General features: G+C 35.5%; 1 protein-coding gene across 2 annotated transcripts in view; it reads left to right on the forward strand.

The window, feature by feature from the left end:
• Ssbp2 (single-stranded DNA binding protein 2) overlaps nt 1–27990 on the forward strand; it is a 247274-nt gene that overhangs the window by 771 nt on the left and 218513 nt on the right. The window lies entirely within an intron of this gene.

Consider the following 27990-nt stretch of genomic DNA (forward strand, 5'->3'; position numbering starts at 1 on the left):
GCCGGGCGTGGGCCGGGTGGCGTCGGGGCTTTCCCTCTCCGGCGGCGAAGGGACTCGCGTGTCTGCGGTACCCGGCGTCTCGTGGAGGGTTGAGGCCGGGGCGGGTGGGCGCCAGGGACACCGCTGAAGTTTGGGGAGGCAGCGGAGGACCGAGTTCCGGGAGGAAAAGTGCTCTGGCCGGAGCGAGGTCTGCCGGGGGAGACGGACATTTCTGCCCCTTGCTGCAGACGCCACGCCACGGCGGCTGGCTGGAGAACTTTTTGTGCAGACTTGCAGTCTCCCAGACGTCGGGGTGTGTGTGTGGGGGGGTTGGGGGGGCGGGCGGCGGGCCGGTCCCCGTGGGGCGGTGGTCGCGGGACGCGGAGGGGGAGGGGTGCGCACCCCAGCACCGCCGTGTGTGTGTGTGTGTGTGTGTGTGTGTGTGTGTGTGTGTGTGGAGGGGGGGCTTTTTCTGCGGCGGGGAGGGGGAAGCGGTCCGAAAAGGGGTGGGGAGAAGGGGAGAAGCATGGAGGTGGGCAGACGCGGCTCGGTGGGGGTTGTGGGGCAGATACAGGTGTTAACTTCGGTGGGAGCCCGAGAGAGGCTGGCGCAGAAGGAACCCCGCCTGGCCCGGGATGCCACTGTCACGGCGCGCTGCGAGGCAGGGTTGTTTGCTGCTATTCTTGTGTACTTGTAACGGTGATTTGGTTGTTACTAAAAATGAGAGCGGATAGTGACTGTGACTACTGAGGAAGAACGCCCCCCCCCGCCCCCCACACCTGCCCCCCCGCCCCCCCCTGTGCAGCACATCAGAGAGATTACCAGTAACCACCTGAACTGCAGGGCTCAGGCTTGTCCTTATCACTGGATCTACATACATTTATTTATTTATTTTTGGAGGAGTTCTGACTTGGGAAAAGTGGGAGCATCTCTTAGAGGTACTCTGGGTGCCCTTCCGTAGAGAAATCGCCGTGTAAATACAGATCCAGTGAACAGACGACGGAGTTTTTCTCTCTTTGGTTTGATTTTGTCAGTCTCCCCCTGAAAGTTTCTTGTGCCCCAGGGATGGGAGCATTTCTTAATCTTCATATTGGCATCAACACACTGATTCCCCTAGGATTTAGAGGTGGCAGGCCTTGTAGAAAAACAAAACAAAACACAACAACTGAGACATTATTCCAGAGATATTTTCTGAGGAGCTACATTTAGGATATTGTTGGGATGGCAAGGAAATACGGAAGACATAGCATTATCTCTAGGTTAACAAAGAGCAGCAGTTGCTGAAATTGAAGTTTTGAAATACAGACTGATTTGTGCACTTTCAGTCATTTGATTGTCATATATCTGAAGGAGGATGTTTTGGTGATTACAGAATATTTGCTTTCACATTACTGGCAATGAAGGGATTGAAATATATTGAATATCTTATTTATATTTGGGGTAACTGAATTTGAGGAAATAATTCTGGGTTTTACCTGGACTCCCAAGGATAGGTCAGAGGTTTTACTGAATCTAAGTTGATCCTGATGATTTTATACTGATTTTTGTTTATTATTATTTTTAGTGCTGAGATCAGGAAGTTTGGGCTGATGTGTCTGTCCTTTTTAGCTCAAATTCTGATATTTTGTCATTGAAAACAAATAATTGCTACTTTTACTGTTAAATCTACCAAACTGAACAAGTAATATCCACTCTCCTGAGCAAAGTGATGAGGGTTCTGCTAGATGGTGCTATTTGATTTAAATATATTTCTTCCATTCATTGCAATTGGCAGCCAGACTTCTTGACTGGCTTGCTTGTGAACTAAATATAGGTGAAGAGGCCACTTTTGGAGAATTGACAATGACTGTTCTGAGTTGTCTTTGCATTAATTTCTAGGTGACTGTTGTTTGACTCTAAAATAAACATTGAGGTAGGTTTTGTTTTATACAATAAACTTAGTTTCATTTTGGTTGGAGAGTTGATGTGATTACTCAGTTTTCCTCCTTATTGCTTACTTGAGAATTTACAGGCACTGTTTTACTTCTGTATATTGATTTCTGAAGGTAGGAATCTTCAAGTTGTCATTAAAAGGATGTCAATAGACTTTTGTTTGTAATTCTTAAAGAATAGCTAAGGGACAAGTAATTTTATATAAGAAAATTAGAACTGGTTTTTAAAAGCAATTTATAATTTATTAGTAAGTAATATGCACCTTAATAAAAGCATTCTGAAAAATTATTGAGAATGATGACATGAACACAAAACACACAAACTGATTTAATAGTCTATCAAGAAATGTGCTTCCTTACCTGAGGTCCTAGTGGGTAGTTGACAAGTGCTTACCTATATTGTATTTTTGCTTTCTGTCCAAGAATTCACTATAAAATGTTTAAAATTAATTTATAGGTTGTTTACTTTCTAAAATTTACTGTAGAGTTATGAACTTTACCTACCCAGGGTCACATTAATTACTTATTTTTGTTGTTTTGAAAAAGCAAACAGATTAAGTCTATTCAAAGGTCTGGATTAGGTTTAAATAGAAAGGGAGTGATTAAAATCTTGGAGGTGGGAATTTTAGTTCTGATCTTTTTAGGTCATTGCCCACTTTAGTGTACTTTATAACACTGATCATAATAGCAATTAACTAATTGTATAATTAGTTGTATGTAGATCTCTCTAAAATGTATGTTTTTGAGGATAGTACTTTTTCTCTAAGGAATCTTTGGGATTAAAGAAAAGGCCTTGTTGGAAGCAAGAACAAATTCTGCTTTATAAAGATGTTAGACTCAAAGGTATTTTTTTCATCATGAAAAACATTTTTTGAATGACCTTCAAAATAAGAACTTCTGAGATTGAGTTCTACATTCTCTACCTCAGTTGTATTTCAAAAATTCCTCAGAACAGTAGAACAAAAGTAAAAATTACAATAATGCTAAAATAATATGCCAGACATTGTGTTCACTATGTATCTTTTCTCTAATTCTCGCATATCTAAATAGATGATTTTCCCCCTTGTATTCACGTACTAAGAAAACAGAGACCCTACATGGTTAAATAACTTATCCAAGTATAAACTGCTAGAAAACAAGAAAACTGGGTTTCTAACATGATTTGTCTAACTTTAGAACCTGTGGTTGAAGCTGAAAGGTACATTTTCAGAGTACCAGATTTCCTTCCTGATCTAGGGTAGGATGCTACAGATTTAGGGAACAGCATTACATAATCAGATATAACTGACTTTAAAGATTTGATCAGATATGCAGTCTTTCCATTGGTTCACACTGATGCTTATACCCTTCATTTTGGCAGGCTGCAGATAGGTGTGTGGGGGTGGAGGAAGCCATAGAAATTTTAAGAGTGCAAGTTGGAAGCCAAAAATAATTGAAGAATCCTTCGTTCTTTAATTTTCTTTCTAGAAATTTTGTTTGAGCCGGTGGCTCATGCCTATAGTCCTAGCTACTCAGGAGGCTGAGGTCTGAGGATTGTGGTTCAAAGCCAGCCCAGGCAGGAAAATCTGCAAGACTCAATTAACCACCAGAAAATTGAAAGTGGCACTGTGGCTCAAGTGGTAGAGTACAGCCTTGAGCTGATCAGAGCTCAGGGACAACGTCAGGCCCAGAGTTGAAGCCCTACGATGATGACCACCACCACCAAAATTAAATATAATAGTTGTAAACAACTGTATGAAATATTGCTGAAGTTTAAGTCTCACAATATACTTTATCACCAAAAAAAAATATTCAGTACCTGCAAATAGATCAGTAGCGATTTTTTTTATTAAGCTAATCTGCTACTTGAATATGCCATAATACTGAAAGATGAATCTGCTAGAAGATACTAGTTAGCAACATAGGCATTGACGACAGAAATCAAGCCCAGTACCTAACTTGGGCTCCAAAAAGTAAATTCAGTTTTTTCAATTGAAAACATCAAAACAAACAAGCAAATAAATAGTTCCATATGCTCATTTTTATGTGCTTATAGTCTAAACAACATTGACTCTTGAATTACCCATGTAAGAGTATATAGAACTTTGTATGTCAGCATCACCTACTCTTGTGTTAAAATGACACTGCTAGAGAAAAATTACAAACCACCTTTTCCTTCTGAAGGAAGTCAAGTGAAATAGTATAAATCTCCTTAAAAATTTGAAAGCAGTTCATGAAATTTCAAATTTCTAAGACTAATGAAGGAATAGTTTTATAGGAATGGAAATTCCTCTAGTATATGTGCTCTCTTACTCCTAATCTCCAGGATGTTTCCTCCAAAATACTGAACAATTTGTATCTGAAATGCCACTAGCTGTTAAATGATAGATAGTTTCTGTTATTTTAGGAGAAGGATCACAAAACAATTTTTTGAGGGAACAAATCTAAAGAAATAAACTGCATAAGACATTCAGACTTACGTTTTAGTATTGTTTATCCAGAGATTTATTAGAACTCTCAGGAATAGTACAAGAAGTATATACTTTCAGAGCTATGAAAAAAAGGAAGATTAAAGTTTTCTTTCTACGCTTTCAAAACCATTTTGCTCCTTAAAGCAATTCAAGATATAAAATAAAATAAATTAAATATTAGTTTTTCTACAGTGGCAAATTGTGCTTGTTAATTTTTCTGTAGTAGCAGACAAAGTGTCTTGCATCTTCGATTACTATTGGAAAACAGAATTATGTTATTTTAAAATTAGAACATATTCTGAGGGACAGAAACTTATCATTCATCTCAGTAGTTTGGAGTTAGAACTAAAGTTTAGGCAAAAAAAAAATAAATAAAAAATGGAGTTTTCTTTCTTCCATAGTGATCTAAGCCTTTACATTAACTTTGGGACATAGGATTAGGAACAAAGTACTAGCATTAAAAATCCAAGAAACTACTGGTAGGAATGTGTAACTTAAAGATGTGAATAATTACAATTATTTTGGAATACATTGGAATATTATCACTGTTGTGTACACATTATTGCTTTCACATTGGTGGGAATGGCATCAAATATATGCATGCAGCTAACATTGTTTACTAATACGTAAGCTCCTGTAAGTATGTGTTTAAGATATTCTTTCATCTGAAACATGATTTCCAAGATACGGCCTTAAAAATAGCATTAGAACAATGAGACAAGATGTTTATTAATTTTTCAAAAAGTTTAAGATTAAAATTCATTGGTGATGTTTAGATTTTAGACTTTGCTTATTGGAATTAGTATGTTACATCTATTCAGTTAAGGTTTTGTTATACAGATCTCTCTGTCTCTGACTCTGTCTCTGTCTCTGTCTGTCTCTCTGTCTTCGCTCTCTCTCTCTCTCTATATATATATATATCTTAACTAGGAATGTGAGAGTCAGAAGTTGATGTGAAAGGTGTTTTACCAAGATTAATGTGTTGTTTGTTTTCAGTAATGTTGGTGAAATACCAGAGGCTTTTCTTACCTTCCCCAAACTATGTATCTTATTTCTTATATGAAGACATTGAAAAACAGGTAGAAAATGGATAATACAGAGAATAGAGTTTTCTCATGTAACTTTTTTTTTATGTGTGTTTGCTGGTACTTGGGCTTGAACTCAGAGACACATGTTCTCCCTTGTTTTTATCATTCAGGGCCAACCCTGTACCACTTGAACCATCTCTCCACTTCCAGCATTTTGCTAATTAATTGGAGATAACAGTCTCTTGGATTTACCTGCCCAGGGTTGGCTTTGAACCTTGATCCTCAGACCTCCTGAGGATAACAGGCATGAGGCACTGGTGCTCAGCTTCCATGTAAGGTTTACATTTGTGATTAGTCAAGATGAGTATGTAGTAATTGTTGTTAATATCTTTTTTTGGTTGTATGGAAATTCAGTTAAAAAACTCAGGCCTTAACGTTGTTCAGCTTGTGCTGTACCACTTGACTAGGACTGTCAGCCATGCTTTTTGCTGGTTATTTTGGAAGTGTAGTTTTGTAGACTTTTTTGTTTGGGATGGCTTCAAATATGATCCTGTGGATCTCAGGCTCCCCAGGAGATAGGATTACAGGCATAAAATACTGTCTGAGAAAAAATGTCTTATTAAATAAAGATTTTTGAAAGGTGGAGCTGTTAATGTTTTTATAATAATTAGATGACCAACATTTTTTATCAGGTCTATTATATATAATATATAATTTTTAAAAAGGCAAACTTTGATTGGTGTACTTTCCTAATTAATGATAAACTGCCATATTTGATGTTAAGAATTTTGATTATTTCTTCTTCAGTTTTGAGGTAAGAATAGGCTGTCAAAACATTTTAAATTGCAATCCAGCTTGACCCAGTGATCTGGCAAGCTCCTCTTCTGTATTATTAATTTTGCTTCATGAGTATAGTATCCAAGAAGTGGTTCAGGCTGTATTATTAATTTTGCTTCATGAGTATAGTGTCCAAGAGTAGTTCAGGACAGAAAAAAATAAAGTGGTCATTTTTCTGCTTTTAAGGTTATCTTTTATAATATTTTAGGGTTGAGGAATATTGATTTGGTGACTAATAAACTTAGTTTTAATTAGCTTTTATTCTAAGTCATGTTAAAATGCTGATGAAATATTTGAGGAGGCAAGAATAGAAGATGAAAATATATATGTAGCTCTGTGTATGTTGAGTTAATACCAAAACAGCAATCTCTCTTAAATTAATGTGGCTATTTTTCATTAGTGATCTGGTATTTGCCTGATTGCCCTCTTATCTACTAAACTTCAGACTAAAAAAAAACACCCCATAAAAGTTCGTTGATGGAAGAAATATAAAAGTAAGTGAATTCTTTGATAAATGATTTTCTGTGAAGGCACTTAAAATGAATATTTTTTTGTAAAATTATAAAGTTCTAAATTTTATGTGAAGAGCTTGTGCCATTTTATCATAAAGATTTGCCTTAATAATAACAGCAATGTCAATGCATTCATTCAAGTATTTTCTTTACATATTGCACTTTGCTTGTGATATGTTTAATCCTCTCAAAAATCCAGAAGCCCTGGGCACCAGTGGCATATACCTAGTTACTCAGGAGGCTGAGATCTGAGTATCTCCATTCAAAGCCATTCTAGGCAGGGAAGTCTGTGAGACTGTTAGCTCTATTAATCACCAAAAAAAAAAAAGCTAGAAGTCGAGCTGTGGTTTAAGTGGTAGAGTGATCAAAAAAGCTCAAGGTTAGTGCCCAGGCTCAGAGTTCAAGCCCTAGGCCAGGCACACTTACACACAAAAGGCCTATAGGCTATGGATAGTGTTGTCTCCTAATGTTACAGAAGAAACAAAAGCTTACAGGTAACATAAACAAAAGCTTAGAGATGCACAGATAATGACTTAGGTTTAAATATTGTCTTGTTTATGGGTCTTAGAGAGGGTAAGGGGAGAGACAGAAATGGTGAAATGGTGGGACAAAGGGAGAACAAATGCAACAATGTTACTCACTAGATATAAAAATGAACTATACAACTTGTGGGTGGAGACAGGAAGGAAAAACTGGGAGAGGGGTGACATTCAAAAAGAAATGTACTCTTTATCTGCCATGTAACCCCTACATCACCTGTATAATAATAAATAAAATTTTGGAAATGTAGCGTAAAATAAATTTTATAATAAGATATTTAAAAGTGATAGATCTTGAATTGACTCCATGAGTCAGGAAAATCAAAGTTTATGATCAGCTTTCCTGCTGTCCATATAGTCTACTCATGTCTCTCAGGATCTCAATATCATGACATAAGGCAAATTTGAGGCAGGAGAAAAGGCAAGATTTTCCTTCATGTCTCATCAGTTAGAAATAAAAACCTTTACTTGAATTAGGATATTTCTTCTTATTCCCTTAGAGAGAACTACAAAATTCCTTCCCCTAAACCCATTAGTGATAAAATTAGTTGGTTGAATCAGTCATTGTTCATTCTCTGAACTGGAAATATTTCTCCCTAGTACCTGAATCACCTAAACAAAGCTGGGAGTTGTTAGCAAGGCAGATGGAGCTTGAGGATAATAAGGAGAATAAAATGAGTTCCTGCTTGCTAGGGACTTTCCAGTTTGAAGGAGAAATATCAAAGCAACAAAGCAACAAACAAGGCAATTTTGGATAGTCATATGATATAACAGTAATAAAATAAGTAGAGACTGTATTAGATTGGGAAGTTGGAGGGAAGGTTTTTGTGGAAGAGGATTTAAGCTGAGACCTGAGTAATACTGAAAGATACAGACATTGGAAGATTGGGAATTAGAGTATTTCTGGCAGGTCTAAATGACCATTAAGGAAAGTGCTCAAGGATATGTAAAATATAAGTGAAAGTTGGGATAAGGTATATTTCCCTGGTTCTGTTTTTTTACTGGTGAGAGATCTAGTTTGTCTAGTCTTAGATAGTAGGATGAGCTAGCTCTTATCTCCCAAACCCTAGGGATACAGTAGTTTCTGAAGAGGACAGTGGGGTCTTTATAAGTATCTGGCTGATAACAATAGCTCAGGTTTATTGAATACTTTATAACTTCTGGATTGACAAAATGTGGTATAGCTGGCATTTTCCCTAATTTCCTAGAGTGGATTGCACATTCTTGAAGTAACTTTATTTTTCCTTTGTCATTTCTATCACAGAGAATTGTCTAATGTCTCATTTTAGAGTGTAAGCTTCATAAGGACAAGTATCCTGGTACTTTTCTTACTACTTATTTGCTTATTGTATATTTGTGGAATAAATGAAGTACGGATGTAACCAAATACACACACACACATATATATATATTACATATATACACACATATATGAATATGTATACGTGTGTGCATTTGGCTACATCCCTAGTTCATACACATATATGCATATGTGTATATATGTGTATAACAATAGTATATCACTATATTTAGGTCATTTTTTCAATATTTCTACTATTTGTTACTAGGATGAATATGTAGTTTCTAAAGATTAAAAAAAATATGTAGTAGTCTTCCTGTGAACTTGAGAGCTAGGGAAATTACCAACTTACATTACAATGAAATTACATATATATAATAGAATAAGCATTTACAAATTTAAAATATAAATGAAATTATATTTGATAATTTAAAAAGTTTTAATATACTTTAAATCTCACAATAATTCTGTGAGGTAGGTGGTATTTCTACTGCTTGTTGATGTTTGTAAATGAAAATTAATAGAGTAGTAAAGATCATGTGTAACAGATCTGAGCCATATTTACATTTCTTTGGTTCCAAAGTCAGTGCTATATTTATTATACTATAGCTATCCCTTTTACAATGAAAGATTTGTATATGTTATAATATAACTCATTTTTTATAATTTTATAATTCATTATATTACAATTCATTTGTTTTGTTGTAGTTCTTTTGACACAGGGTCTACATTAATATGCCACCATATCTAGCCAGTTTTGGATTCCTGATTTGTGAAGGTTCAGGGTAATTTTTATCAATGAACTTTGCTGTGTTCCTTTACCGGTTAGTTTTATTTTTGAGGGTTGGAATTAGGAATAGAGAAAAGGAAGAGGTTTTTTTATTTCCCCCCTTTCATACTGTGTTAGTTTGCTGTGACAGATTGGCTGACAGAAACAATTTAAGGAGAGGAAAGATTTATTTTAGCTCACAGTTTTCAATTCATTCAGTCTGTGGTTGCTTGATTCCATACACTTGGGCAGAACATCATGGCAGCAGGAGTATGTGTTAGAAGTTCTTCATCTCCATAATGAACTGGAAGCAGAGAATGAAGGACTGTGTGGGAACCAGATATAACCTTGAAAGGTATGCCTCCAAGAATTAAAATTCCAGGACCTCCCACCACCTGGGAACTAAACATTCAACATGTGATTCTGTGGAGGCTATTTCATATTTAAACCATATTGTTTCACTTCCCAGAAGCTCATAGCCATTCATAATGCAAAATGTATTTAGTTCAACTCTACATTGTCTCCTTCCTTCCTTCCTTCCTTCTTCCTTTCTTTCTTTTTTAAGGTTCAAGATCTGGACTTGAACTCGGTACCTGATGCTTTTGCTTATTGGCTAGTGCTCTACCAACTGAGCCACCTCTCCAGCCCTTCTATAAATTCTCAAAGTCTTAACAGTTTCATCATTATTCTAAAGTCCAAATTCAAAGTCTCTTAGCTGTAAAATCAAAAGAAAGTTATGTACTTCCAAGATACTATGGCACAGGGTTAAACATTCCCATTTTAAAGAGGAGGAATGTGCACATAGGAGGGATGGGTCCAAAGCAAAACTTAAACCCAGTGTTATGTCTGACATCCAGGGTACTTGGTATTATTATTTGAGTTCCACCAAACTTGGGCAGCCCAGCCCTTTTGGTCTTGCCATTTGTATACAGCTCACATGGCCTTTCTTCCTGGGCTGGTTTTACTTGTTGTCTGTGGCTTTCCAAACAGTCATTCCACATTCTTGGCATATCTAAAATCCTGAGGTCTCTGTTGTAGTTTAGTCTTCAACCTCATAGCTTCACACATTGTCTTCTCAGAGATTACCATCAGGGATTCCAGTCCTGTAACATGTGGCCTCAACTCCCAGACTATCCTTTGAAATCTGGATAGAAACCTTCTTGGCCCCTTAACTCTGTGTTTCATATGCCTATAACACCAGCGATAGGAAGGTCTCTGGTGCCCGCCTGAGCACCTTTGGATGGTGGTTGAAGTGGATGGCTAAAATCAGTGGAACAAAACCTGAAATTCAGTAAAAACAGAGGAGGGTGCCCCAGAGTCATTCTCTATGCAAGGGAAAGTCTTTCAAGTGAGTTAACACTCTTATATCCTTAGGCCTGCCATGGGGTCTGGCCAATTTTTGAGATAACAGCAAGACATCTGTTCTAATACAAAATATTTGTCTTCTTTATAATGCTGATAATCTCTTCAGAAACATTGTTTTCCTTGGCTCTAGCTTAGCCAACCAAGCTTTTCTGACCAAACTATCTTTCAAGTCTTTCTGTTCTGACTTTTTTTTTTTTTTTTTTGCTCCCGATTCACAGTATAAACCTTGCTAGGTTTGAACTCATGGCTGTGTGCTTGGTTGGCTTGCTTACTATGCCTCCAACCCAGCTTTTCACTGGTTATTTTGGAGATGGAATCTTAGGGGCTTTTCTGCTCAGGCTGGCTTTGAACTGTGATCCTCTGAATCACAGGCCCCTGAGCAGCTCAGATTAGAGAGATGAGCTTAATTTAGTGCTTAATTTAGTCCATCACATTTAAATTCAGCCTCCTACAAAGTCTCAGGACATGGACAAAATGTAGACAAGTGTTTTGCTATAATATTACATCGGTGTCTTCTAGACCTTATGAGCCGGTTCGTCATTCTCTGCATTCCTGTTGGCATTCTGAATTCTTTAGCTCCCACCAGAGTCATACAGAAAGCCTTGCTTACACATCCTTCTAGGTTTTCTTTAACTTTCTCCAAAATTTTCAGAATTCCTTCCATAAGCCAGTTCTAAAGGTTTAAGAACCAGATGGATAGGCTTAGTCACAATTATGACCCCTCATAGCACTGTGACGGAAACAATTTTCAGGGAGGAAAGATTTATTTTGGTGCATTTACGGTGGCTTTAGCCCCATGTGCTTTGGCAGAATATCATGACAACAGGCAGGATTCTTTACCTTATGGTGAACCAGAAGTAGAGGATGAAGCATGGGCTGGGAACATAAATAGCTTTCACTTACCACTCCAGTGTCCTATTTCCTCCAACTAGGCCTGACTTTCTAGTTGCTAGAACCTCTCAAAAGAGCAGCACCAGCTGTAGATCAAATGTTCAACACATGAACTTTAGGGGGACATTTTGTATTTAAACTATAATGCAGTTCAAGTAGGTATAATTCTAAGTTTATCATTTTTTTTTTGTCCGTGGTGGGGCCTGCACTGTGGGTCTGGGCACTGTCCCTCAGTTCTTCAGTTGAAGGCTAGCGCTCTACCATTTGAGCTACAGCACCACTTCCAGCTTTTTCTGCTTATGTGGTGCTGAGAAATCGAACCCAGGGCCTCATGCATGCCAGACAACTACTCTACCACTGAGCCAACTTCCCAGCCTTAAGTTCCATGTTTTGAGCATACAGTTCAAGGGTCTCAATTGCATTCACATTGTTGTATAGCTATTACACTCTCTATTTCTAGAAACTATCTTTTCAAGGTCTGTACCCATTGAATAGTAACTTTCTACTCTCCTCTCAGCCCCAGGCATCTAGCATCCTATTTTGTTTGTGAATTTGAATATTTTGGGTGCCTCATATAAAGGGAATCATATAATGTTTGTCTTTTTTGTCTATCTTCTTGTTTAAGTCTTGTAGCAACTCCATAAAGTAGATCTAATTCTTACTTTACAAATGGGCAAATGTCTCAGCCTATATCTTACCTAAGGCCATACAGTGAGCATTTTTTTTTTTCTTAATGCTAGTTCTCTACCACTTCAGCCGCAGCTCCACTTCTGGCTTTTTGTTTGTTTGTTTGGTTAATGAGAGATACAAGCCTCTCATGGACTTTCTTACCTAGTTTGGCTTTGAACTGCTATCCTCGGATCTCAGTCCCCTGAGTAGCCAGGATTAAAGGCATGAGCCACTGGTGCTTGGATAGTAAGTTTTTGTATGCTATATTGCAATTCAGATTTCTTACTCTGCTTCTCATTTTGTCTCAGTATGTTTCATAGTTGACATCGGGGAAATAGAATGGAGTGGGATGTCTAGGTGGGAGGACGGTGTTGGATGAAAGGGTGAATACTTTTACAGTTTTTTTTAACTTACAATCACCATTTTTAATTGGACTGGGAAACAATAGAAAATAAAGGGGAAATTAAGGAGATATTAGAAACACTTATATTTGTTAAGATGGTGGACCAAATCATAGGTAATAGAATGCTCCCAAATGGCTCCAAATCCTTTAGGTAATACCAGTGTGAGATTTAACAACTTGGACCTAAATGCTTATAAAAGAGGAAGATGCCAATTAGGAACTCAGATGGAGTTATTTCTCTATTCTTTCAGTAACTAGAGTATCTAGAGACAGTAATCAGTCATAAGTTGCTTGGTAAATTTTGGAGTCAGAGATAAATATAAGAGAAATATGTAATATTTTATTTATTTTTTTTGGGTCCGGTCATGGGGCCTGAACTCTGGGCCTGGGCGCTGTCCCTCAGCTCTTCAGCTCAAAGCTAGCGCTCTACCACTTGAGCCACAGCGCCACTTCCGGCTTTTTTCTTTTTGCTTATGTGGTGCTAAGGAATCGAACCCAGGGCCTTGAGCATGCAAAGTAAGTGCTCTACCACTGAGCCACCTTCCCAGCCCCCAAATATGTAATATTTTAAAAAAACTTTCTCTTATAATTATGAATTTCCTCTACTTGTTGTCTCTTTTTTTGTTTGTTTTTGGACTAGGGCATCTGGAAAGTTCCATGTGGTCCAGAAGCAATACTACAACCATATTGAATCTATTACCAGTCATTTCCCTGCTACTAACTACAAGAACAAGTAGAAACAATTCCTTTGTTGATTTTTTTTTTCTTTTTCAAGTATCCTGTGGATAAAATTATGTGATGATTGTATTTTGTCAGTGCATTTAAGCAGTAACTATTATTAGGAAGCTACTAACATGTTTAAGTATTTTTTTTACCTTGAGTAAAATAGTCATTGATATTATTAATCCTTTATTTAGAAATATTGCAATGAAAAAAGTTACATGAGATTTCTACCATGAAATATATTAGATGCATATATGTATGTCATGTGTATGTGTGCATATATTGAGAATAGTTTTCGGGTAGAAGTTCATCTTGGGAAATGATTTACTAGTTTATTTTGAACTCATTGCATTATATAAATGAATTAGACTTACGAATTCAGGGTCAGAAACATTAGGACATAGGCAAAAGTTTCCTGAAGCATTAAAGGCTACTGATGCTTTTCTTTAAAATGGAGTATCATTGACATGATAACTGAAAATATAGCAAATACTGATAATATTGCTAGCTGTTGACAAATATGTTTTATTTTACTCAAATTCCCAGCAGCATGGTTTCTATAAAGGGATTGTTGAAGAGGACTTAATGCAGGTATATGTAGTGTTTAAATCAACAAGGACTGGTATGGCTCAAAGGAGAATTTTAACATCTCTTGGTCTGATAAGGGAATGAACAGTTACCAGAATTTGGTTGGAGCTACAGAATAGGAAGGCTATTGATCCATGGTTTGAAATGACCAAAGACACATATATGGGACCTAGCTCAATTCTGCTGCCTGCATCCTTTTAGTAGAATCCAACTAGAAGTCAGAGGCCAAGACATTTTGGTGATGGACAGTCTTTAGTCCCTTCTCTTCTTTTTCCTTATCTGCCCCTTCTTCTCCTTTCATGGTTTTAAAAAAATGTTTGAAACAAAATTTTCAGTTCTTTATATAAAATATCCTAAGAATATAGAGCCTCTTAAAAAGATGGGTTTTGTCAAAATAACATTTAAAATTAGTTTAAAACCTCATTTTATAATAATGCACTTTATATAATATGTGACATGGGGATTATATTACTCGTGCTTTCTACTACCTCTTTAATCCTCCATTCGTTTATAAAAGGTGAACTGCCTGTCTTAGGTCATCTTCTGTTGAGTCCTTCTGAGTCAGATCCCAATAGCATAGCTCTTGGTGAGTTCCCACCAGGAACTCATTGTTCAGAGGCAGCTCACTGTCAGCAATTACTGTTCGGACTAGCAGGCCCTGACATGGGTATGCAGAAGGTGTTTGTGGAACTATTGTAATCTAACAAAAATTTTTAAATAGAAAGGCAAAATGTCCAGCATTTATTTATTCTGACTTATAATAGTATTGCCTAGTTTTGCTCGTTTCTGCCTCTTATTTATAACTAATTTTTCACTGTATTGGAAGCTATGAAATGGAAGCAAAGCCACTTTTCCTAAATGTGCAGGGAGGAAATCAAAGATGGAACCTTGATAGGTGGAATGAGACATTGAAATTGAGACTGCAAAAGAACACCAGCAAGACATGAGTGAAACTCAAAAAAGGATTGCCATCATAGAATCAGAGAGAAGGGAGCTTCAAGAATAAGGGTGTGAGGCATACCAAATGTAGATGTTAAACAAGGGCTAATTTTTCAATCACAAGACCATCTGCGGCATTAGGGTGAACAATTTCAGTGAAATGAACTCAGGTTACCATGAAAGATTTTGAGGGGTGGAGATAAGGCGAGGCAGTGGGGATAGCAGCAGTGACCATCTTCCCTTGAGAAGGGCAGCACAGTCTGAGATGTGAGGTTTACCTGAGGAATTTTACATGGAGCATTGTACATTGGGGGTATACTATTTTGTTGTTGTTTTTAATCATATTTTAAAGAGGTTTGTCAGTTACTTTAGATCACTTTATTTTTAAAATTTTTTATTAATGGACAACCATAGTGGGATTCTACAGAGGAGAAGGAAAGGAAGGAAAGCAGTAAGTAGATTTTAGTTTCAATAGAGACTCATTGAAAGTGACTTCATGTGAATTTTTGAAATGATTTTTTATAAAAGCTAGCTGGCTAGCTTTTATCAATTGATTTTTAAAAGCTTCTTCAATCTTGAGAAATTAGAATAAAGGGATTGTTTCCAAGAAATGATTGGGAAATGACTGTGGAATAGTTAAGAAAACTTAAGTCAATAGCTGCTTGCCATGGCTACCAACTAGTAGGCTATTAGTATTGAAAGCACAAATTGGATGGAAATTATTCTTGGTACGAGGGATTGGACCGAGGGCTATCTGCATGCTAGGCAAATGCTCTACCATACCCCCAGCTTGAAAATTGTTTTGAAATCTCCCTTCGTTAGCAAACCATTTTTTCTATAGTATGGTATTGATATAATTTCATTCCATTTTTAAAATAAGAACAATGGGTTTCAGTTTACAGATAACAAATTTAAGTTAGATCAGCATACTAGCATTCTTCAAGACACCCTTTTAAAGTAGAAAATCTACTTTTAAGGTTGAAATCTTAAAATACACAGATAAGCCAAATGAAGAAAATGAAAATGGTATCACTTTTCATAGTTTTCCTATATCCATCCATACTTGGGAAAAATTAAGTGAAATAATATTATTTTTATGTGGTACTGAAGTTTGAACTCAAGCCTACTGCCTGCTAGGCTGGTACTCTTAACACTAGACCATGTGTTCCTCCCTGTATTTAGTTGATCATTTTGGTGAATTCAGCTAGTGACTTCTTTGGCCCAGGCTGTCTCAAACTGTGATCCTCCAGATCTCACCTTCCTGAATAGCTAAGATGACAGGCATGATCCACTGATGGCCAGCTTAAGTATTATTTAATAAGAAAACTAAGCCAAAAAAGCACCCTTTTAAATAAGAGGAGGTAAAAAATAAAAGATAGCAGTTGTATTTATTGTTTCCAAGTTCCCAATAAACAGCTCCCTAAAGAATAAAAGTTAAAAAAATGGCTAAGTTCTATCATTCATTCACTCATTAAATATTTATTCAAGATCCTGCTGTTTGCTAGGCACTGTACAAGGCAGCAGGATACAATAGTGAACAGACAAGCCCTGCCAGAGAAGTAAACAGGGTGTTTGGCATAGAGAACATTTTGTGCTTGGGAGAAGTCCAAAAATGAGACTGATCCTTTCTGGAGACAAATCTCAGTAGTGTGGTAGTCTGTGTGTTTCAGGGAGGGATGTCTGAGGAAAGGTGTGAGAGGCCACAGAGATGAACAATGTCAGACTAAGAATTTGGAGTTCCTCTTGAGGATAGCGGGATCCATCTAAGTTTTTAAGTGGCAAAGCACTTCACCAGAGTTTACTTTCTAGCATCAGAAAACAGGAAACAAGTAAACTGAGATATTAAAAAAATAAATTGCATTGTACCTACATGTAGAATAATACAAATGGCTTGGTAACTTCCTTTTTTGTGAGTATAAACTTATACTGTTATGTACACATATAGAAATAATAAAAAAAGTGGCTTTATTTTTATTGAATGATATAACATTTTGCTCTGGGATAGGGAAGTTTATTAAATAAATCATGAATTACTTGTAGAACATGAATTTCTTATAATTTGGAACTATTTTATTATCTGAAATCATATTTAAGTTTAAAAATTTCAGGTATAAGTTAGAAATTTTATGTCTGGTATGATATTATCAGTAATATACTTAAGTCATGCATTGACATAAATCTTATGTGAATATTTTTTGGGTGGTACTAGGGATTGCAGAACAAACACTCTACCACTTGATCTATGCCCTCAGCCATTTTCTACTTTTAGTTATGTTTTTCTCTTGACTTGGGGCTGGCCTTCCATATGATCCTGTTATCTATAACTCCTCTGCATAGCTCCTTTTTTAAATTGAGATGAGTTCTGCTAACTTTTCTGCTTGATTGTTCTCAAATCATAATCCTTTCAATATCTGCCTCCTGAGTAGCTAGAATTAGAACTGTGCATCATCATGGCTGCCTATGATTTTTCACTGAGGTTTGCAATGAAACTGACAGTATTAGTACTTTCATTTATTTCCTACATAGTTATAACAGATAAACTAAGTCAACTTTTATCATAATTTGAAGCAGTTAGCATGAGATAGATTACTTAAAATTTACATATATTGGTTGTGTAAGCAAAATTCTTAAATCTTTTAATCATTTAGTACACTTACATTCATGTAAAACCAACAATAAGGAACATATATAAGTAAATTTGATTTTTCTTCTGAATAGAATGTATTTAAAAAATCTTACAGTAAAGATCTTGATATCACCGGTAAAAAAAATCAGTTATTAAAAGGGATTCTCTGTTGGTGCTGGTTTCAGAGCATAACATCCTATCTTTAAATATTTTCTAAATATATTCTTTTTCTCTGGTGCAATTTGGCTTTAAACTCAGGGCTTTACATTTATCTGGCAGACTCTTTACTGCTTGATCCACACCACCAGTAGTGTGGTTGTGTGTGTGTGTGTGTGTGTGTGTGTGTTTGCGTGTTTTAAATCTAGGAAAAATCTTTCTAACTAATAATTTTATGAGGCTTTACAAATCAATTTTTTCTTTCTTAGTTGGTTATCTGAAGGAGTAGAATGGGATTTGTTGTGCTATGGTAAACTTTTCATAATTTTGTTTGTCTTCCAGGCAAAGATAGGAACTTTGAAATGTATAAGAAATTTGCATTGTGGTCTGTCTGCTGTCATTTGTTTATTTATTTATTTGGGTCCGGTCGTGGGGCCTGAACTGTGGGCCTGGGCACTGTCCCTCAGCTCTTCAGCTCAAGGCTAGCACTCTACCACTTGAGCCACAGCGCCACTTCCGGCTTTTTTATTTTTCCTGCTTATGTGGTGCTGAGGAATCGAACCCAGGGCCTCATGCATGCAAGGCAAGCACTCTACCACTGAGTCACCTTCCCAGCCCTCTGCTGTCATTTAGAATAGATTTGAGAAAGGGAGAGATTTGTGTCAAATGGCAAACTAAAATAAAGGTGTTTTATGATCATCACCCCTTTAAATCATTAAAGATTGGATGTTGTCTGTTTTACTTGCTATATTTTTCTTAGATATTGCTAATATGGAAACACTACAACTTATTAAACAATAGCCTTTTAAATCTGTGTATTAAAGAAATTTTAAAAAGCAAAAATCAGGTACAGGTTGATGTCACTTTTCCATAGCATCCGCCAAGTCTCTTTAACCCAGTAAAATAAAGGATTTTGGTTTTTAGTTCTAATCAGAAAATGTTATCCTTATACCATTTATTGATACAACAAGTCCATTTCTGACATTAGAATTTTTCTGAAAATTGCAAGGGTGATGATACTTTAAAGATTTTTGGATTTCTATTGACAGAATAGCTGATTTTATATCATTTTTAATCCAGGGACATTTCATAAATTTAGACAAAAAAATGGTAACACTGAGGTTTCTGGGAAAAATTCCTAGACCTGTTTGATTTTAAATAATCCAATCTGAGTGTTATAAACTCACATTATGTGACATACAAATTTATTCAGAGAATATTTCAATTTTAAGGCTGAATTTCAGTGTGTGGCTGTGCTGGCAGTTTCTCTTACTATTCCAACTGTTGAATTATTAAGGAAAATCCTTACAATTATAATTTACTGTTATTTGAAAGTCATGGGTGCCCTTTATTTTTCCTCTAGGATTATTTATTACTATGACTTCCACATTACATTTTTCATTCAGCAGAACACAGATTATTGGGGCTTTCCATTTTTTTTTTCTGTTGATAGCTTGTATTTAAATCTTTTTTTATTTTGCTGACTGACACTAAAATGACCTTAATAAGACCTTAATATGTTATTGAGGCATTCTGGACATATTTATTTTGTATGATGAAGAAGGCTACTGTACTTTTCAAGTCTATTAAAATATACTATAAATTTTGTCTTTTGAAATTATTCAAGTCTTTCAAAGAGTTCTGCAACTTTGAATTACTTTCCTTTCTAATTTCTTTACTAAGGATGAAAAAATGATTCAGCATTTTAAAGGCATAAATTAAGTGTTTAGGATTGTACTTTTTTAATTTTCCTAAATGAAGAGAGCTCACTTACATTAGAGCACAGAACTTCTAAAATATCTGAACGGAGAGGAATTTCCTTTTGTTTTGAGTGTGTTTTTTCTTTTTTGAAGTGCATAAGGTACTGTATTTTAGTGATAGGTACTTTTTACAAAATTCATTTTTCCTATAACTAGGATTTCTTCAATATCCACTGAAAGTAACCAAGCTTCATAGCAAAACAACAGACTACACATAAAAGCTTCATTCTGATTTTTTTGCTTTTATTTACTTGTACATGTAATTTATTATAGTCATAAAAAGGGAAGTTCTTATTAAAAGCAACAAAACAGGAAAATAGGCAAATTTTCACTTGTTCTGATAATGACTTAGAGCTTAGTTCAAAATTTAGTTTGAGAGACTCAGTTTTAATCTGCATAGTTTTGATAGAAAGCTGAACAAGTAAAAGGAAACTAAAACATTAGGGACATTATTTACAGAATCTAAGAAATTTATAGAGTGCATTGCTATTACTATTTATGGTATGTGTTGGTTTCTGAGATACAAATTATTGCTGTGCTCTATTAAAAACACTAATTGTAATATGTATTTAGGATTAACTATATACTACAGATCATCAGCTACCACTTTATCTTGAAGAAGGGGAATTATAAATTTTATAATTATAAGTAGAAATATAAAGGGATTTATAAGAAACAGAAGATAATTTTTAAAACTTGCCTAACACTGCTGGTTGCTCATGCCTGTGATCCTAGCTAATCAGGAGACTTGAGTGAGATCTGCGGATCATGATTCAAAGCCAGCCCAGGCAGAAAAGTCCCTGAGACTCTTATCTCAGTTAATAACAGAAAAAGCTATAAGTGGAGCTGTGGCTAGCCTTGACCAAAAGTAGCTCAGAGATAACACCCAAGCCTGAGTTCAAGTCCTAGGTAGGCCAACAACAACAAAAAAAGCCCTGATGGTTTATTTTATATTCTTGATTATGTTTTCATATCATTAATAGAGCATCTTAAAGATTGTTAAGGCCTTCTAATTCTCATAGATGATGGTATAAGAGAGGACCTTTATTTGATGTGAGACATCAAATCGATGATCATCTTATGAATCCGAATTTTGGCCTTGAAATCTAGCACCTCAGTGTCCTGCAGCATTGAAACAACAAGTTTTTGTTCACCTGACATGATAATTGAAATGAAGAAAGAACTTTTCATTTCTCTATTTAACATTATAATAAAAGAAAATTCCATTTGGAGTTTATCATATTATATCCCCAAGTGAGGTATAACTGAAAAAGATGGAAGAAACAAATTTTAAGATATTATCTCTCCTAAGGAATCTTTAAATAAAAGTTCATTGTTCATAAAGGAGAAGGAAAAGATACTTTCTAACTGAGATGTTTTGAAAGTTGGAAATTGAACTTTGCTTGGGTAAGATAGTTGACTTTCCGTTTCTTAAAGATTATTTACTAAAGTAGTTGTTGGACTTGAAGTAACATATTATTTTTTATATTTTACCCAAAGCATATTAAAGGTAGCCATGAAATCTTCCCTCTTAACTGAATTTAAGTGAAGATCCTTTTCTATTGGATATTGCCAACGAATCATTTGGCTTTGCCATTTCACGGACTGTTTCCTGATTACTTTTAGAGGGCAAAATACTTCTCCATGAAAGTATCAGTCCCTTGTCTGTACATCTGTGGTCATTTGAGAATGGTACAGGATTAATATATGATTTCTTAGTAAACTATTAACATATTTGAATGCAGAACGAACATAATGCTTTTAAATTGATAACTTTATTAATCAGAGTACAGTCCCAGTAAAGTAGATTTGTACTTTTGGACAAAGAATCCAGGACAAAAACAGTGAGAAACTTAGTCATACATTTCAGTATTTATTAAAAAAAATCTATATTTGAACCCAGTTGGTTCCAGTTAACATTGCTTACTGAGTATGGAGGCTCATTTTTTACAAGATAAGTTCTTAAGATTTCTTTCACAACAGTGTTAATCTACTTACTACTACTGAATTGAATTGTATACTTAAAGTGATCGAGTAATTTTTGATATATATGCACAATTAAAAATGCTGTTAATGATTCTCTTTATTTAGGTATTAAATAAAGTTGTAGTGAAGAATGTACAGTAATAAAACATTCATTTGGCTTGCTTCACCTCCATCATGGAACAGCTTAAATTTCATCACATACAAGTAAACTGAGTTTCTTGTTTAGAATTAGAGTAAGCAATAAAAAGTTTGGTTTTTTACAAACAACAAGTGCTAGCAAGAATGCAGGGAAGAAGGAACCCTTCTATACTGTTAGGATTGTAAATTAGTGCCACCACTATGGAATTAAGTATGGAGGTTCATCAAGTAACTAAAACAAGAACTACTCTATAATCTTGCTATAGTATTCTTGGGCATATATCCAAAGGAATATAAACCAACGTATAATGGGAGTACCTGTACACTCATGCTTACAGTAGTACTATTCATAATAGCAAAGCTGTGTAATCAGCCCAATGACTTACCAACTGATGAGTGGATAAAGAAAATGTACACATACATAAAGGAATATAATTCAGAAGTAAAAATGAAATTATATCTTTAAAGGGAAAATGGAACTGGAGATGTCCATATTAAGTGAGATAAACCAGATTGAAAAATGCAAATATATGTTCTCTATCACATGTGGAATCTATATTATAAAAAAAAGAATGACATGAGTGTAAAATGGAGGCTGGTTGGGGTCAGCAAAGGGAGAGGCTGATAGGGGGCAATTATGATCGAAGTATTTTATATGCATGTATGAAAATAGAATAATGAAATTTATCAAAATTGACTAAAAGGGGAGGAATAATAGAGAGGTGAATGTAATCAAAGTACATTATATTCAACAATGGAACTGCTACACTGAACCCTTTTGTACAATTAATATACCCTAGGAAAAATTAAGGGTAAATATGGTCATTTTCATTTATATGCATGGAAATAGAATAGTGAAACCAGTTAAAAATTATTAAAGGGGAGCATAAGGAAGAGAAATGGAGTGAATTCAATGCAAGTGAATTATATGAAAATACCACAATGAAATATTTTTGTACTTAATACAAATTCATTTAAAAAGGTAGCTCTATTTTCTTACTAGGAGAAGATTATAATTCTTTAAAACTGTCCGGTCAGTCAGTTACGGAACAGTAAAGGATAGGATAGGAACTGGGATTATGGTTCTGGAGAATAAGTGCTTTTTGAGTTTGTCGTTCTGAATTTAAAGACCACTTTTCTAAAATCTACAGGGTTTTAGAATTATAACTGTGATTTCAACAATGTAAAATTTCTTTTAAAAATGCCATCTTTCTGTAGTAGTTTTTCAGTAATAAGAATAAAGCATTTGTTTTAAAAATAAAAAATGTGTGGTTGGCAAAGATGATATATTTTAGTGATGTCAAGTTGTGATGCATTTTCATGTAACATGGAAATCTGTTAACGCCTTTAATAATAAACATGATCATCTTTTTCTCTCCAGTATGTGTTGAGGCTTATTTTGTATTTTCTAAAATGGTTACCTCTTATCTTTTATGTTAAAGAGAGAGAAAAGTAATATTAACTCAGTCATATAGAATTATATACTCGAGCTTTTTGTCTATCTAGTGTGTTTACTTTTATTTTGCTCACTATCTATAACTTAAATCTCTTTAAATATACATTCATATACATAACTTAAAACATAATTTAAAATTTACAATAAGCTAGTAAGAATATTATATGTGAAGGGGATTGAGTTAGTCATATTTCCCAGTTTATGGCATGGTGTCACCATTTTGTTCATGACAGTTCTTTCTACTATTTCATGTAATTCATTAGTTTACTCTTTATTCTAATCTATTATGGTTCCCTATTTCTGTAATTCCTATCCTGTAGGAAGCCATGTAATTTCGTACTTATCTACTCCCTATTTTTAACTGTTGCATAGAGAGTTTACAGTTTTACAGTGTCTAACTGATTGAGAAGTCTCTCTTCAGTTTTTTTTTTAAAGTAAGATCCAATCTATTTGAAACAGGCTAGTTCTGATGGACTATTTGAGGACAAATAGAACTTAATTTGGTGATTTATAAAATCACATGTAAAGGCTTGATAACATCGAGATAACTATATTATTACTTCTTTAACTTACTGGATTTATGAGCATACTTTTAATTGCTATTATTTTTTATGACAGATCAAATCTATACTGATATTTCAGATGTACAAATGTAATGTGGGATGATTAAATAAAGTGACAATTATACAGTATTGTTTTATAGTGAAACATTTGAAACTATCTTATTTTGAAATATGTAATTCTTATTGATATTTAGAAATAAGTAATTATAAAATAATTTCACTTCCACTAAGTCAAATTACTTTTTCTTTTTTGATTGGTTCTAATACTACTAAGGATCTCAATTGTAGTGGGGCTTTAACAAATGATTTCTTTGATGTAAGCAGTTACTTATTTGTATATTTGTTTGACATTTTTCAAAAGTTAGCCTTTATATTTTCACTATGATTTGGATATCATTCAGGCAACCAAAATTATTTGTTATAAAAGTAATAAAAGATATAACTTCTAATTCACAATCTAGTGGGGAGGATTGTCTCCTAATTTTATTGTTTTTGATCATGGCATTAGTGTGTGGAGTAAGCATGTCAGGTATTATCTCCATTTTAGCAAAGGCAAAGTTGAGACTCAGGGCTTCAGTGACTTGCTCAAGGTTATTTGGCTGTTAAGTTATAGTCAAGATGGAAATGTTCTGTATCGTAGACCAAAGCTCTTCATGCTGTTCATTTCAAACTTACTTCTCAAAGGTACTAAAGGAGGTAACAGTATGAGATTAACATCAAAGAGGTTTCTTAGAGCAGTTAACAACTTTGTTAACTGTTAATTTTGTTAAAAATGTTAATTTTTTTTTTTTTTGTTGGTCATGGGGCTTGAACTCTGGGCTGGGCCTGGGCACTGTTCCTCAGCTCAAGGCGACCACTCTACCACTTGAGCCACTGGTTTTCTGGTGGTTTATTGGAGATAAAAGTTTCACAGCTTTTTTCTGCCCAGGCTCTGGCTTTGAACTGTGATCCTCAGATCTCAGCCTCCTGAGTAGCTAGTATTATAGGCGTGAGTCACTGGCACCCAGCTTTGTTAATGTTTTTATATAATTGGGTATAGGAAATACTATATGTGTATTTTCAAGAAATGTGATGCTCCTTCTATGAAGGTTTACAAAGAAATGTTCTATATTGTTGATTTTTGCTTATGGTAACTCCACAAAGGAATAAGAAAAATTCTATCATTGAAATACTTGATTCATTTACATTACCTGTCTTGTCACGTCACTCCTATTATATTTCGAATAAAAATGCAAACTCCTTACTGTGGCACTTGTAACACCCTGAATGCTCTGGTTTTGTCTACTTCTCCACACACGTCTTGTTCATGATCATCCATAGCTATCTATTGTTCTTCAAAGGTACCTTTGACACCTCAGGACTTCTACACACTTTTTCTTACCCAATATTTTTCTTCACAGGACCTTTCCTGGCTGACTCATTTTTAGTCTATAAGGTCTCAGGAACCTTGCTTGGGCATCTTTTCAAAACTAGATCTTTATTCTCCATTCAGAACCTTGTCTGTTTTACTACAAACCTAGAACAAAGTAAATTATCTGATGACTAAGTATACTCTACACTCCATGAGTATAAGAATCATATTTATCATAGAATCTTTACATGTGATTTTTGTAATCCAAAAATTTTGTAGAAGTGGTGGTAGATCCCTACTTTACACAGACTTAGGCCCATTAATACTTGCTCAGAGACTTAGTTGTGGGATTTGAACTAAGGTCTGTCTGTAAATTCAGCATTATTTTTACTCTACTTTGCTGTTTCCTAAATTAATACTTAAGTTGCCTGGAAAACTCACTTAAGATGAACACTTCTCTTCCCAATGATGTTGGATAAATGAGGTGTTACTGTAATAAGGTGCTAATTGAATGGCACAGAGAGTAAGCGTAAAAGAAAGAGGGAAAAGGTGTATGCTGAAGTCATTAGGGAAACTTCTTGAAGTAGCTGTGGGACTTTAGTTCATTCAATTAATGCTATGCAAGCAAGTGTTCGGAATACTGGACTTTGTAGGGCGTATGTGATACCAAGAAGTATGGAAGAGAATAGAGGGTATTTCAGTTTGGAGAAAGTAATTATTACAACTTTTGAGGTGTTTATTCTGAAAGAAGGAAGGCCAGGGTGTCTCAGAAGAGTAAGGCTTATACTGGGGACAAGTGGAATATTCATTAGAAAAGTAGGGGAAGTGTGAGTGGGGGGATAAACCACATATACTGTGAAGGCCAAGAACAGTGGCCATTGTGGAGCAAAATAGTATTTTGGGAAGGTCAGATTCCAGTGGGAGTGTTAAAGTGCTAAATTATGGTACTGAAGCATTGGTAGTATAGTAAAAGTGGTAGTTGTGGCTTGATTTCTATCTCTTCCACTTGTTAGAATGTGAAGCTGAAATAGTATTTCACTCCCTGTACTTCAGTTTCTGAAGTCCCTTTGCCCAATCCCAGAGACCTGGCTTGATTCAGTGGGGCTAAAGACTAGGGCAGGATTCTGCCTTTCCCAAGCCAATTTTTCTTATGTCTGTGATCCCAGAGCTCTTTGCATTTGTTTTGTGTTTTGTTTCTTTTTAATCTCAGGCACTAAACATTGAAACACCTCAGGTAATTGTATACTGTGGGCTTTAGCAGTCCCAGAACCCTTTCTTAACTCACTATTACCTAAAATAGTTCTTATTAGCACCCATTTTCATTCTCTGCTTCTGTGGATATTTATGGTAATATTTTGGGATATATGTCTTTAAAAAGACTATATGGTAGTGTTTTATACACATGTATTTATAGTTTTTGTAAATAGTGTCATGCTCAAGACATTCTTCTTTTCTCTCAGAACTTTGAAAATGCCTTTCAAGATAAGAAACTTCAAACATACACACATACTGAGGGAACCATGTAAAAACTCCCATCTAACATTCACAGTTAGCAACTCATCTTCAGTTTTTGCTTCATAAATGTTTTTAATCATTTTCCCCCCTGTGATCTCCCCACAGCTTCACTTCTACAAACTAGTATTATTTTGAGGACAATTTCAGGCATTTTTTTTTCTGAATATCACTGCTTAGTCAGTACTTACAAAATATCCCTTGTCTGTTTGAGTTTCTGTGTTTCATAACTTGTAACTGCTTCAGGTATTTCAATGTATGCACCTACCACACCTTATCTGGTCCTCAGAGGATGGTTGCTGAGGTTGCATGTAACTTAATGATACACAGACAGCTATGGTTTCTATTCTTGTTCATGTCCTCCTAAGGGCTTTTGGGCGGAGTATAGATAATATACACATTCTTCATTTCACTCAATAGTGACAACTTGATTTCCATTGAAATGCTACATGTGTACCTAAAACATAGAGCCTAAAAGTAATCTTATACAACATCTTAAGCACACCTGCATTCAATTATTAGCAATACTACGATTTAAACTTAAGGCTTTGCAATTTCTTTAAATTTGTAAACAATTTTATTGTAAAGGTGATATGCAGAGGGGTTACAGTTATGTAAGTCAGGTAATGAGAACATTTCTTTTTTATTATTATTGTGAAAATACTGTACAGAGGGGTTACAATAACATGGGCAAGATAATGAGTACATTTCTTATCAAGCATTGTACCCTCCTCCTTTGTTTCCCCTTCCCATCCCTTCCCATCCTCCCCCTGCTCTCCCCACCCAATCCTTCCCCCCCCCCCCACCAAAGTTGTAAAGTTCGTTTTTGACATAACGACTTGTACATCTCATTGTTGCAGTGGGTCCACCTGTATCCTTATTTAAACGATTTGTTTTTTCCCTTCCCCTCCACAAATTATACTGACATCAAATACAGTGAAAGCAGGGGTTATACCGTCGGGGAGGGACATACAAAGCAACAAAGAAATAATCTTATAAATGTGTTAGAAACAATCGAATGAAAGAAAACAACATTTGAATACATATCTTAGGGTTCATTTCCCTAACATCAACTTATCTGATCTTTTCTGCTTGACTCAGACATATACTAGTTATTGCAAATAAGGGAAACCATGAGACCTATGTTTCTTTGAGCCTGGCTTACTTCACTTAATATAATTATGAGAACATTTCTTTTGGAACAGTGTCACCCTCTCCCTTATTTTCTCCCTATTTTCCCATCCTGACCCCCTCCTTCCCAATTTTTTTTTTTTTGTCGGTCATGGGGCTTGAACTCTGGGCCTGGGTGCTGTCCCTCAGCTCTTCAGCTCAAGGCGAGCGCTCTACCACTTGAGCTACAGCGCCACTTCCTCCTTCCCAATTTATATAGTTCATTTCCAACATAGTATCTAGTGAGTATCACCCTGAATTGTGCCATTGTTTCGGTGCTTCCCCTTCCCCTCCAAGAAATGGAAGCAAGAGGTTTTTATTGTATGGTTTGTGGTCCTCCTCCTCCTCC

Source organism: Dipodomys ordii, unplaced genomic scaffold (assembly GCF_000151885.1).
Source record: "Dipodomys ordii isolate 6190 unplaced genomic scaffold, Dord_2.0 Scaffold28, whole genome shotgun sequence".
NCBI classification, from domain to species: domain Eukaryota; kingdom Metazoa; phylum Chordata; class Mammalia; order Rodentia; family Heteromyidae; genus Dipodomys; species Dipodomys ordii.